The sequence below is a fragment of the Nymphaea colorata genome, chromosome 14, assembly GCF_008831285.2.
Source record: "Nymphaea colorata isolate Beijing-Zhang1983 chromosome 14, ASM883128v2, whole genome shotgun sequence".
Classification (NCBI taxonomy): Eukaryota; Viridiplantae; Streptophyta; class Magnoliopsida; order Nymphaeales; family Nymphaeaceae; genus Nymphaea; species Nymphaea colorata.
The window spans coordinates 7,757,944-7,769,348 of record NC_045151.1 but is presented as its reverse complement, the minus strand read 5'-3'; positions in this window follow the sequence as shown (position 1 = coordinate 7,769,348).

The window sequence follows — 11,405 nt, the reverse complement described above, 5'->3', positions numbered from 1 at the left end:
AATATCCGAGGTTAACATGGGTGTCGGGGTTCAACTCAGATTCCCTTGCTGGCATAAGCCGTGTTTTGCCTTAGTTGGTAAAATATAACCCCCCTATAGCAGTGGGGTACGAGTGTTCTTTGCTTTCTAAACCGGCTACGGCCATTGCAGTCACTTGTAGTACCTCTAAGGCTTAAGGCCAAGGACACGACCGAGGGATTACCTAAACCACCTACGGGATTGGGTGTAGTTTGGCCGAATCATAGGCATGAATGATAGGGTGGATGTCATGGTTTGCTATGGTTTGCTTGAGTGAGTTGAGTGTTTTTTTGTTTCGTGCTCGATTATAAAAGCCATGACCTCATACTTTTGGAATAGGAAGCAAGATCGGGGCTGGGAAAACTCATTTGTACTGCTATCTTAGGGTTATTTTGCATCGGGGTTGCTATCCGACCGGGATTAAGTCTTGCACTTAACTTGTTTTGGGTTTGCTTTACGGCTACCTCAGGAGATCTTGGGGATAGGATCGATGCTCGGGCTGTGGTTTCATCGATGTCAGGAATAGGTCCTAACAGTTTGTGTCAAAGCCGCCTTGAGGATCAACCAGACTTCTTTTCAGTTTGTGTCAATTCATATTTCATTTTCGTAGGCAGTTTTGGAAATTTTCTTACCAACGGGGAACGGGTGTTGCTACGGCCATGCACTGCTAAGTTAAAGCAGTAAGACGCGGGCTGTGTGTTAAACACAGCCGAGGGTGGTCGAGCTCGAGGCTTGCTGTCGAGGCATCAAGAGGACGCGGCAGTTCAGGCCTCATTTTTGGGCCCAACTGAGAGCTTGAAGCAGCTGCCGAGGCGCCTGGTGGGTAATCTCGCCTCCCTTGCCGTAGGTGCACGGGCAGTCGTGCAGTCGGTAGAACAGATTTTAGGGTTTTCAGGCAGTATTACAGTCAGACTTCTTGTGGCAATGTGGTCTAGTTTTTGGGCAGGTTGTGATTAGTTGTTGGAATGGCCAAGAAGAACAAGCATACGGTAATAGATTCACCCAAGCAAGAAGAGGAAATGCTCGGCCACAATGAGCAGCAATATGTTATTTCGGAGCAACACGAGCCCCTTAATAATGAAAGAATGTCCAATTTGGAAACCAATCTTCATGAAATCCATTATGAGCTTTCTGAATATAAAAAGGCCCTTAACAAATTGGGTGATTTAAAAGAAATCAAACAAATGATGAGAGTCATGACTTCAAGTCAACAGGATCTTAGTCGAAGAATGGACCAAATGGGCTGTACCTAGGGGCCAATGCCAGGAATGGACAAGGGAAAAGGAATACTTGGTGGAACCCCTAGTCCTTCGTATCCAAAAGGGAATGGACCAAATGACCCCTTTCCACATATTGGGATGAGTAGAGCCGGAGGTAGAGTAAATGGGGGAAATGGTGGACTTCAATATATCCCTGAACCAAAGGGACGAGATCCATTCCAACCACCAAATAATAGGCGCAATGGGATACCATTCAAACATGTCAGTAAAAGTAGAGGGTGGGAAGGACAGCAAGACGATGATGACCCTTTAATATGGGGGACACATAAAGAAAGACGTGACAGGCTACAAAATGGTGTGCGAACTTCATCAGTTAAAATGAAATTCCCTAGGTTTGACGGCAAAGGAGCCAAGGATTGAATCTTTAAGGTGGAATAATATTTCGCCTGTCAACATGTGCCCGAAGATGAGTGGATCATCCTATCCATGTTGCATTTCGAAGGAGAGGCCATGCAGTGGTACCGCTGGCTGAAACATACACATCCGGCTATAGATTGGGACAATTTCAAGGAGTCCTTGCAAGTCCAATTTGGTGATTCTTCTTTCACCAATTTTGATGTAGAACTCAAGGACATGGGACAAATTCCTCAGTACAAGAATATCAAAGCCGTTTTGAAAATCTTGCATGCATGGTTCAAGATTGGCCCACAAAGGCCTTGATCAGAGGACTAAAAGAGGAAATACGCATAGAAATGTTGTGCTAGAATTCCACCGAGTTGGTAGAGTGTTTTGCTAAAACAAGGACAGTTGAAGAGAAGAATCATAGGTTCTATGCCCTACATAAGTCCTACAAAGCCAACGAAGTGAACAAAGGAAAGGTGTTCCCTGCCAAGGTACCTCAACCGATTAAAAAGGAGGACTCTCAAAACTCTCAAACTATCGAGAGGAGGTTCGAAACTTGAACCAATTTCAGGAACAATGTCCTGACTACCTACATCAGTCCGAAAGAAAGAGAAGAGCTAATAAAGCAAAATCTATGCTTCACTTGTAAAGGAAAATGAGAAAAGAAACATCGGTGCAAGCGTCTACAATTACTAGTAGTCAGGGATGAGAGCGATGGGGAAGAGACAGTTCCTCAAGAAGAAACCCCACCAGAGGAAAGTATCGAACAAGAGAACCCAGATCCACTAGTTGAGGTTGATAGCACCTACCACTGGATGATGGACCCAAACCAGCCGAATGCCATGAGGGTTATGGGCAGGGGTGGGCGTCGGGTTGGGTCCTGACTCGGTCCGACCCGTTTAAAAATAAAAACAAATATTTTATAAAATTATAAAATAATTTTTAATAATATAAAACATGTTTTTAATAATAAAATACACATTATTAAATTTAAAAAATAAAAAAAATTAATTTTTTATTATTATCGGGTCGAACCGGGCCAACCCGGGTGTTCGGGTACCCGGCCCGTGGCCCAGGCCTAGTTATGGGGACAGTAGGAGGAAAAAAAATGTTGGTGTTGCTTGATTTCAGGGCAACGCACAATTTTACAAGTATTGAGGCAACAAAGTCTATTGATTGCCAAATGACCATACAAGATCCCCTTATGGTCATGGTAGGAGATGGCTCTCAATTGGCATGCAACCATATTTGCAAAAACGTGGAATTGGTGATAAAGAGGATACCGTTCAAAGTGGATATGTTGGTCTTACCAATAGGAGGAGTGGACATAGTACTTGGAGTGAAGTGGCTTGAGACCTTGGGCATAATCTCTTGGGACTTCAAAAACATGTGTATGAGCTTTGCTAAGGAGGGAGGTGACAACCCAGTCACCCTTACCGCGGTAAAGACAAGTGCAGAGCCCAAGGCTGCGATGAGGGCTAATGCCATGCTGCAGCCCACTTTTATGTTAGTGGCCATGGCAACAGATGTACCACAGTTGAGAATGAGGAGGAGGATGTACCTGCTGAAATTCAGCAAGTACTGGGACAGTTTGAGGATGTCTTTGCTGAACCCAAGGGTCTGGCACCCAAGTGGTCCTATGTTCATCGTGTGGTGCTCGCACAGGAAGCCGAACCAGTAAATGTGAGACCGTATAGGTATGGTTGTGACCAGAAAATCAAAATTGAGAGACTGGTCAAAGAGATGTTAGACGGAGGAATCATCCATCCAAGCAGTAGCCCATTCTCTTCACCTGTACTTCTCGTAAAAAACAAGGATAACATGTGGCGCTTCTGCGTGAACTACAGGACACTCAATGAGGCCACTGTTAAAGACCGCCATCCAACTCTGGTTATTAACGAATTATTGGACGAGTTAACCGGAGTTTCTGTTTTCTCTAAATTGGATTTGCAGGCAAGATATCACTATATCATGATGGAGGAAGGTGATATTGAGAAAACGGCCTTTAGGACTCATGTTGGACATTATGAGATTCTAGTCATGCCGTTTGGGTTAGCAAATAAACTAGCAATATTCTAACACTGCATGAATGATATATTCAGGCGCCATCTTTGAGATTTTATCCTAGTCTTTTTTTATGATATTCTGGTTTACAGTTAATCTCTTGAGCAACACGTCATTCATCTAGCCAAGACTCTACAACTTCTTCCGGAGAAGAGCCTATATGCCAAACGGTCTAAGTGTAGTTTCGGCGTGTCCTCTATAGGCTACTTGGGGCATATTGTATTGAAGGAAGGGGTAAGAGCCGATCCTAAAAAATCACATGCGATAGATAAATGGTCCTTGCCCAAGGATTTGAAAAGCTTGCGGGGGTTCCTTGGTTTGACAAGATACTACCTTAGATTCATCCAGGGCTACGGTATCATTGTAGCCCCTTTGTCACAAATGTTAAAGAATGGGGTTGGAATGAAAAAATACAGGCAGCGTTTGATAGTTTGAAGTCGGCCCTTATGCCCACACCAGTATTGACTCTTCCCGACTTCAACAAGCCATTTGTTGTGGAGACTAACATATGTGACATCGGTATTGGGGCCATTCTCAGTCAAGAAGGCTACCCTATAGCCTATATGTCAGAAGCACTCACTAGTTGTGCCAAACCTCTTTTGACGTATGGGAAGGAACTTTTGGTCATCGTCAAATGGAGGCCATACCTCATTGGCCAATGGTTTATAGTGAAAGCGGACCATAACAGCTTAAGGTATATATTGAAGCAGTGTGTCTCTACTCCACCCAATAGTGTTGGTTAGCCAAGCTGCTAGGATATGACTTTGACATTGTGTATAAATGTGGTCTCGACAATACGGCTGCAGATGCCCTATCGTGCCTAAGTGAGCATCTTGCTACCTTATCAGTTTTAGAAACGGATCTTTCGGAAAGGTTGGATGCCGAGCAGCAGGAGGATGAAGGGCTTAGTCAGAATCCAGGGTCAATACCCTACTATACCGTGAAGGGTAATCTACTTCAGTGCAAGAATCATGTAGTAGTAATACCAGGATGAGCCTTAAAGCAAAATTTATTGCAGAAATAAAAGCAGATGTTTTAGTGGGTCATGAATGGGTCGCTAGGACCCTCAGCCGAATTAAGGCACAGTTCTAGTGGCAAGGAATAAAAGCATATGTTCATGCCTTTGTGAAGCAATGGCTTGTGTGCCAGCGTGAATAGTATGAGGCGACCAAGCCTCCCCGCCATTTGAACCCACTACCCGTGCTTACCAACCCATGGGTCGATATCACTATGGACTTTATTGATGCAATGCCACGTTCAAAGAGCAAAGAAGCCATGCTAGTGATAGTAGACCGACTGACAAAGTATAGCCACTTCGTGTCCTTGCTCAAGTTGTACCACGGGCCAATGTGGCAACGGGTTACTAGGATTACATCGGTAAACTTCACGGCATGCCCCAGTCAATAGTATGTGATAGAGACTCAATCTTCTTGAGTACCTTCTAGAAGGAATACATGAAGCTTATGGGCACAACTTTGTAGTTCAGTGCCGCTCACCACCTGCAGATGGACGGGCAGAGCAAAATTGTCAACTGGTCCTTAGAAACATACCTTTGGTGTTTTGCAGGCGAGAGGCGTAGTACTTGGGTAAAGTACTTATCTTGGGCCGAATGGTCCTATAACACTAGCTGGCACTCAGGAACAGGAATCACACCATATGAAGCTCTTTATGGGTTTCCACCTCCCTTGATTCTAAGGTATGAAGGAGGTACAATAATGGAAGATGGGGTGGATTGTGAGTTACGCTCAAGGGATGAGGTGTTGGCTTCTCTTAAGCAGAACATCATCAAGGTGCAAAATCAGATGAAACAAACATATGATAAAGGCCGAAAAGACTGAGAATTTGTTGTGGGTGACTACGTTTGGCTCAAAAGGCTCCCTATGAGGCAAAAATCCTTCTAGGACAGCCTTACTCAAAGCTTCTTCCAAGATATTATGGGCCTCGTCCGATACTGCAGAAGATCGGGAGAGCAACCTATAGGCTTGCTCTTCCACAGACAGCCCTTGTTCATCCTGTATTTCATGTTACTCATCTGAAACCATACTTCGGGCCGTTGCAAGTACAGATAGAGCAGATACCCGATCAACAGCCTACACCCTATCGTATACTACGACATCGTCATGTCCAAAGGAATGGTAGGCTGAGACGCGAGGTTTTAGTTGAATGGGGAGGACCCGACAGCAGGACGTCATGGAAAGAATATGATCAGATTGCCCACCAATTTCTTGATGCACGAGCTTGGGGACAAGCTCGATTTAAGGAGGATCTGTTACGGTCCTACCAGACACCACGCCGAGGCCAGCCGCCTGGCCGAGTGCAGCAGGGTGCGATGACGACAGTCAGCGACAATGCGAGAGTTAGTCACCGAAGGCATTGTGATGTCTAGGGAGGAGGCTAACATGGAGGGTGGAAATGTTGGCGTGTGCATCGAGTTGTGTGAAGAGAAGGCAGGGGTCTGGCAGCAACCAAGGAAGGAAACAGTGGTCAGCGCCAAGGAAGAGGACCCAGACCCGAGAGAAGACTGAGCCCACCCAATTGTTGTGAAGGATCCTGATCAAAACGAGTCAGCCTAAGGCAAACCTAGGAAAGTTTCCAGGTTGAAACCGCTTAGGGGGACGCCGAGCTACCTGTGGAAGACGTTTGGAAGAGTCTGGGCGGAACCCAGACAAGTTACCCTCAGACTCACAAGGTCTGAGATGCTTTGGACAGCCGCGACGGATCATCTCGATCTTTTATTATTGTTTTTCTTTTGTTTGGTGTGGCGTCTCGGTTCGAGACTTTAATGAACTGAGACATGATTAAGACTATTAAAGCTTTTGTTTAAGGGCTAAACCGAATATTCGCACCCCACTCCTTCCTCAAATGGTGTCAAAATGCGAATCAGTAAAATTCTTTCAAAATTGAGGTTTTGAGGAAAATAAAATTTTAAGAGAAAAGGGATCTGCCCGTCAGTACGACGTCCAACCGTTCATGTTGCCTTTAACATGGGTAATTTGACCAAGGACTAAAGATCATTTGGATCATGTACGAGTTATTGATACAAATCCTATATACTTGTGCATTGAGGTTTTAGATTTAAGAACCAAAATTCATTTTGAATATGTGATTTGAACTTGTTTTGAAAATGAATTTGAAGATTGGAGGGTTTTCAACTTGATTTAAAAAAACCTTTATTTTGGTGCAATTTGATTTGAAATCCACAATTCTTAGAGACTTTGAAGATTAAAATTGAGTTCTTTATTGTGAACTCAAGATGATTCATGAGTTGAAATTGTGATCATCTTATGATCAAAATTTATTTTGAATTCTTCTTTTGCCAAATCGTGTGATTTGGTTAGGTAGAGTTCATTCTTTTGATGGAACATAGGTTTCAAATTGTTAGAAAATGTATTGTTTTCTAAACATATTTTGACCAAGAATGTGAATGCATTGCTTACGTTTTCTTTTGAAGTTAAGTGAAATTTACAAATTCTTGTTGTAATATGACTTGTTACTTTTTGCAACTCAAATTTGAATCACTTAATTTCTTGAGAATGTGCATGTGGTGCTATTGATTTTAAGTAAAAGTGAATGCATAGAATAGAAAGGGAAATTATATGAGGCATTCATTCTTCTCTTTCTCATAATCTCTCAAAGTTCATTCATATAAAACATTCATTCTTCACTCTCTCACAATCTCTCAAATTTCATTCATTGCAATCACACGTCATACAATCTATACATGAAGATTGATTTTGATTAAAATGTAGGACTTTCTCTAAATGTGTTCATCACATTATTAAGCACATGAATTAGAGATGCAGTCAACAAGCTTGAGTCATGGATGAGAAACTCAAAACAATTAAGAATTGGGCAAATGAGGATGAAATCAAACTTTAAAATATAGAGGAAACGTGGATATCATCTTTTTTCCTCAAAATTGTCATAAAAAATCAGATTTTATTCTGATTTAAATGGATTAAAATTAAAATATTAATTCTAAGAGTGTTTGACTCTTAGAAAATGATAAAATTCAGTTTTACTCCATATGAACTAAACATCCAAGTTGATAAAATCATGTGTCATATGTTCTCATTCATGTCATGGAGTTCTAAGAACATTTCTTTCTTCCCAAAATCAAACAAAATTTCAAATTCTTGTCCTATAAGATTCATTCATTTGTTGGACTATTAAAACACTTTTAGTCTTGTTCTTTAAGGAAATAGTAGGGTTTTTGAAGTATGATCTTACATCGTTTTTGGGACTCAATCAATCACATGTAAGTCTGAAAATTGATGAATGAAATCAGAAATTTCTAAAAGGCTTTTTGAGAGTTGATTAGATAGGGCTAGAACCTTTTTATTGTTCTTCAAAACATAGTCACTTTGTGGCTGAAAATTGGCATCTCAAATAAGTAAAATTTGACATTATTAAGCTAATTCCTATAGAATATGGTCTGATTTCAACAACTTACATACACCTTACGTATGGATTGCTGAAATTAAACAAATTTTAAGATCAAATGAAAGTAATTTCACAGCTTTGTACTATGAAAATCAACAAAATGAAATGATGCATTTTCTTAGAAACCAGTTTGAAAATGTGTCCCAACCTGATTTGAACCTGATTTGAAGAGAGGAAAATGATTTTTAACAAGAGATTGCACATGTATATATATATATATATATATATATAACAATATATACATATATGTACCTTACTCTTCAAAATAAAATTTTATCAAAGGACCACATAACTCACGAATCATGATGATTCATGGTGGGTTATTTTACATAGGAAGATTAAAAACCTATTTCAAATCTTCCCTACTACCCTTGATCAATCGAAGAAATATGAAACAAAATAACTTTAAATAGAAAGAGATAAATGAATGCTCAAGATAGTCCATCCTTAGTTTCTCCATGCACAGGTGGATTACATTCATGACGATGCATCCATCCTTAATAGGCTTTTTCGTCATATACATTGCAGCAAAATCACTCTCTCATCGCAGGATTCTCTCATGGTGGGGAGTTCAAAATGGTTTTTAAGTTGGTTGCTTTAAAAGAAAAGTGGCCTTGGGGCCCTTTTCAAAATTTGATTCATGGGTTCATCTTTTTAGAAAAACCAACTTGTGCATGTATTATGCATTAACATATACATTTAATCGTAGGTTTCCCTTAACTGGACATCATTCTCAGTTATAAAATAAATGAAATAAACTCCTCCCACGAATTGCTGAAATTAAAATGAACCAACAAGAAGCTAAAGTAGATAGATGAGAAATAAGTTAAAATCACCTACCTTGCGGTCGGTCTTGATGCTTGATCTTCTTCTTCACTTGTTTCCTAAATCGAGCAATCCTAAGCAAGAATCGAAGCTTGGATTCAAGCTTAGCAAACCTAGAAGAAGAATAGCTTGCTTGTTGGAATTTGCAGTGAGAAATAGAGCTTCTCACCATGAAAATCCTAAGTAAGGGTTCACTTAAGCACCCTAACTTAGCAAAATTAATGGAGAGAATAGAGGAAAATGAAGAAGAAAATGGGAGAAAAGGGAAAGGGGTGCTTGGATGAATTCTTCTTATCCTCCTTGGCTTCTCCCTCTTAGCTCCTTAGTTGCTGCTGCTTGATTTAATACTCAAAAATTTGTCCTCTCCTTGGTTGCCAAGGGAGAGTTTATATAGAGAAGTAGAAGGGTTCAACCACCTTCTTCAATTTGTCTTGGAAGATTAATCAAGGCTTAGGGAGTTGGAAAACGGATTAAATGAGTTTTTAATGACTCTATTTAATCATTCTTATCCCATTTACACGAGATAGATGGGCTGGGCTAGGTGTGGTCAACCTTGGTTCAGACTTAGCTGACCAACTTTGACCAAAATTTTGGATGAAAATGTCATTGTGCAGGGTTTTGTCTTAGTTTGTTCTATTTATTTATTTTTTGTTTGAAATCGAGCTTGTTAGGTTAAAACCTAGTTACTAAGCCCTAAATTTTATTGAATTATGACAATTCAATTAAAATTTGAATAAAATTTGAAAGTTCTATCAAATTTGGTTTAAAAATTGTATTTTCTTCCAAAATTTGATAGAAGATGAATTTCAATTGAATCAAACTTTGGTTTGAAATATTGAATTTTAATTTGATATTTGATTTATACATTTGACAAATCCAAATGTCTATATGTCTTTCATACACCAATTTAAGCTCTGTAATCTCAATTTGCTCATAAAAAGGCAAAATTGTCTAGATTGGTCAATTTGACCAATTGACCAAATTCAAAGCTCATTTGCGAGTAGTTTGACTTTGTTTGAGGTAATTTTATAAATTTGAGTCAAGAAAGCTCTTAATTGAGCTAAATTGTACTTTGACTAACTTTAGTCAAAGTGAATTAGATTTGGTCAAAGTCTATTTTCATCTACTAATTGGGTTGTGGGATAGACCTACCATTTCGATTGAGCTAAGCCCTTGTTGATCGAGCCTAGCTGTAATTGGCATCATAATTGGGTGCACTAGGGTCGAACCTACTTGAATTAAGTAGGTTAGACCAGCCTAGTTATTGTTTTTCGAAGATTGACCCATCTTTAAAGAGGACCTAGTTAAGGAAGAGAGAGAGACATAAATGTCACTCTTTTCCTAGGTTTCTAGTTATGATTTCATTTATTTCTCCTTGAAAATGATTTTTTCATTTAATTGAGAGAAAATATTTTTTTCTTTTTAAAAAAAATGGCGGTGCGTGACCCCTTGGGGGCTCTTGACCACACGGGCTAGGTGGGGCCCACACGTGGGTCCCATGTGGCATTTTGGACTAAATTAGATCCAATTCTCGGATTTAAGTCAAAAGTTAAATTTTTGCAATTGGATTTGGATTTCAAATTACATTTGTAATTGAATTTGGATTTCAAATTCTAATTTTGTCATAGCTTGGACTCATCATCCTACATTGGGATTCATGTCATGAGATAAATTCATGATTTAAATCTAAATTATCCTTTAGATTAGAAATTGGCTTTACAACTACATTTTACACAATTCTTTTGTAAAATTTTGACATTGCTTCAATTTTGGTGTGAAAAAATTGAGGTGTTAACATCGGAGACTTGAAGAATGTTAATGAAATTTTGGATTCTATCTCTCTTGTCTCTTTCTCTCCCTCTTCTCCTTGTTATCTCTTCATCTTCTCGAGATCCCACCAGCGGCGCTGAAGAATCTCACGAAACTCGATGGCCTTTTCTTCTCCTTCTTCCCAGTTCTATCTTCTAATACCCCCTTGTTCATCGGCCAAAGGACTCACGGTGTGAAGGTTGCAAGGAGCTGCTGCGGTGTCTATTTGTTCATCTTCCATCCACGATCAATACCCCAACCAGCAAAGGATATTCTCTTCACGGTGCAATCACCCCTCAACCCAAGGTGATTAGAGGCCAGAAGTGATACCGGGAAAGCTGTGAAGGACAGAGAAGCCGAGTCATTGGTGGATTCATCCCTCATGGTAACAACCTCTGACAACTCTAGAATCAAAGGCAAGTACAAAAAACCCTCGGTTCTTCCTTCCCTAGAGTTGTCTTCAATAGATCTTGTGACCACAATCGGGGCTGCATCATTTCCTTGTCCAATCTCGGGAAGGTAAGTTGTAGATTCGACAGTTCGGCCAAGATTCCGGTAGAATTATTTGGCGGAAGGCCTAGTTGAGTTGAGGACCTCTCTCAACCCTTTTGACCAATGGTTCCT